The 2,500-nt window shown below is 54.8% G+C and overlaps 1 protein-coding gene across 1 annotated transcript in view; it reads left to right on the top strand.

Moving 5' to 3' along the window:
• The window catches only part of col11a1b (collagen, type XI, alpha 1b), a 61,513-nt gene that overhangs the window by 25,589 nt on the left and 33,424 nt on the right, over positions 1-2,500 (top strand). The gene's annotated exons all lie outside the window — the stretch shown is intronic.

Raw genomic sequence — 2,500 nt, 5'->3', positions numbered from 1 at the left:
GAAGTGAAGTGGTGTGTTTAAGGGGCGTGGTGTATTAATCAGGGGGAAGAGGGGGTTAGGGGTGGGTTTAAGGGGGCGTGGTGTATTAATCAGGGGGAAGAGGGGGTTAGGGGTGGGTTTAAGGGGGCGTGGTGTATTAATCAGGGGAAGAGGGGGTTAGAGGTGGGTTTAAGGGGCGTGGTGTATTAATCAGGGGGAAGAGGGGGTTAGGGGTGGGTTTAAGGGGGCGTGGTGTATTAATCGGGGGAAGAGGGGGTTAGGGGTGTGTTTAAGGGGCGTGGTGTATTAATCCGGGGGACGCGGGGGTTTGGGGGGGGTTTAAGGGGGCGTGGTGTATTAATCAGGGGGAAGAGGGGGTTAGAGGTGGGTTTAAGGGGCGTGGTGTATTAATCAGGGGGAAGAGGGGGTTAGAGGTGGGTTTAAGGGGCGTGGTGTATTAATCAGGGGGAAGAGGGGGTTAGGGGTGTGTTTAAGGGGCGTGGTGTATTAATCAGGGGGAAGAGGGGGTTAGAGGTGGGTTTAAGGGGCGTGGTGTATTAATCAGGGGGAAGAGGGGGTTAGAGGTGGGTTTAAGGGGCGTGGTGTATTACTCGGGGGAAGAGGGGGTTAGGGGTGTGTTTAAGGGGCGTGGTGTATTAATCAGGGGGAAGAGGGGGGTAGTGGTGTGTTTAAGGGGCGTGGTGTATTAATCAGGGGGAAGAGGGGGTTAGAGGTGGGTTTAAGGGGCGTGGTGTATTAATCAGGGGGAAGAGGGGGTTAGAGGTGGGTTTAAGGGGCGTGGTGTATTAATCGGGGGGAAGAGGGGGTTATGGGTGTGTTTAAGGGGCGTGGTGTATTAATCAGGGGGAAGAGGGGTTAGAGGTGGGTTTAAGGGGCGTGGTGTATTAATCAGGGGGAAGAGGGGGTTAGAGGTGGGTTTAAGGGGCGTGGTGTATTCAGGGGGAAGAGGGGGTTAGGGGTGGGTTTAAGGGGGCGTGGTGTATTAATCGGGGGGAAGAGGGGGTTATGGGTGTGTTTAAGGGGCGTGGTGTATTAATCAGGGGGAAGAGGGGGTTAGGGGTGGGTTTAAGGGGGCGTGGTGTATTAATCGGGGGGAAGAGGGGGTTATGGGTGTGTTTAAGGGGCGTGGTGTATTAATCAGGGGGAAGAGGGGTTAGAGGTGGGTTTAAGGGGCGTGGTGTATTAATCAGGGGGAAGAGGGGGTTAGAGGTGGGTTTAAGGGGCGTGGTGTATTAATCAGGGGGAAGAGGGGGTTAGAGGTGGGTTTAAGGGGCGTGGTGTATTAATCGGGGGAAGAGGGGGTTAGGGGTGTGTTTAAGGGGCGTGGTGTATTAATCAGGGGGAAGAGGGGTTAGAGGTGGGTTTAAGGGGTGTGGTGTATTAATCAGGGGGAAGAGGGGGTTAGAGGTGGGTTTAAGGGGCGTGGTGTATTAATCAGGGGGAAGAGGGGGTTAGAGGTGGGTTTAAGGGGCGTGGTGTATTAATCGGGGGAAGAGGGGGTTAGGGGTGTGTTTAAGGGGCGTGGTGTATTAATCAGGGGGAAGAGGGGTTAGAGGTGGGTTTAAGGGGCGTGGTGTATTAATCAGGGGGAAGAGGGGGTTAGAGGTGGGTTTAAGGGGCGTGGTGTATTAATCAGGGGGAAGAGGGGGTTAGAGGTGGGTTTAAGGGGCGTGGTGTATTAATCGGGGGAAGAGGGGGTTAGGGGTGTGTTTAAGGGGCGTGGTGTATTAATCAGGGGGAAGAGGGGTTAGAGGTGGGTTTAAGGGGTGTGGTGTATTAATCAGGGGGAAGAGGGGGTTAGAGGTGGGTTTAAGGGGCGTGGTGTATTAATCAGGGGGAAGAGGGGGTTAGAGGTGGGTTTAAGGGGCGTGGTGTATTAATCGGGGGAAGAGGGGGTTAGGGGTGTGTTTAAGGGGCGTGGTGTATTAATCAGGGGGAAGAGGGGTTAGAGGTGGGTTTAAGGGGCGTGGTGTATTAATCAGGGGGAAGAGGGGGTTAGGGGTGGGTTTAAGGGGCGTGGTGTATTAATCAGGGGGAAGAGGGGGTTAGGGGTGGGTTTAAGGGGGCGTGGTGTATTAATCAGGGGGAAGAGGGGGTTAGAGGTGGGTTTAAGGGGCGTGGTGTATTAATCAGGGGGAAGAGGGGGTTAGAGGTGGGTTTAAGGGGCGTGGTGTATTAATCAGGGGGAAGAGGGGGTTAGGGGTGGGTTTAAGGGGCGTGGTGTATTAATCAGGGGGAAGAGGGGGTTAGGGGTGGGTTTAAGGGGGCGTGGTGTATTAATCAGGGGGAAGAGGGGGTTAGGGGTGGGTTTAAGGGGCGTGGTGTATTAATCAGGGGGAAGAGGGGGTTAGGGGTGGGTTTAAGGTGCGTGGTGTATTAATCAGGGGGAAGAGGGGGTTAGGGGTGGGTTTAAGGGGGCGTGGTGTATTAATCAGGGGGAAGAGGGGGTTAGGGGTGGGTTTAAGGGGGCGTGGTGTATTAATCAGGGGGAAGAGGGGGT

This window comes from Tachysurus vachellii, chromosome 1 (genome assembly GCF_030014155.1).
Source record: "Tachysurus vachellii isolate PV-2020 chromosome 1, HZAU_Pvac_v1, whole genome shotgun sequence".
In the NCBI taxonomy this organism is placed as follows: Eukaryota; Metazoa; Chordata; class Actinopteri; order Siluriformes; family Bagridae; genus Tachysurus; species Tachysurus vachellii.
Note: the sequence above shows the minus strand (reverse complement) of the source record. Positions and strands in the feature narration are given on the sequence as shown.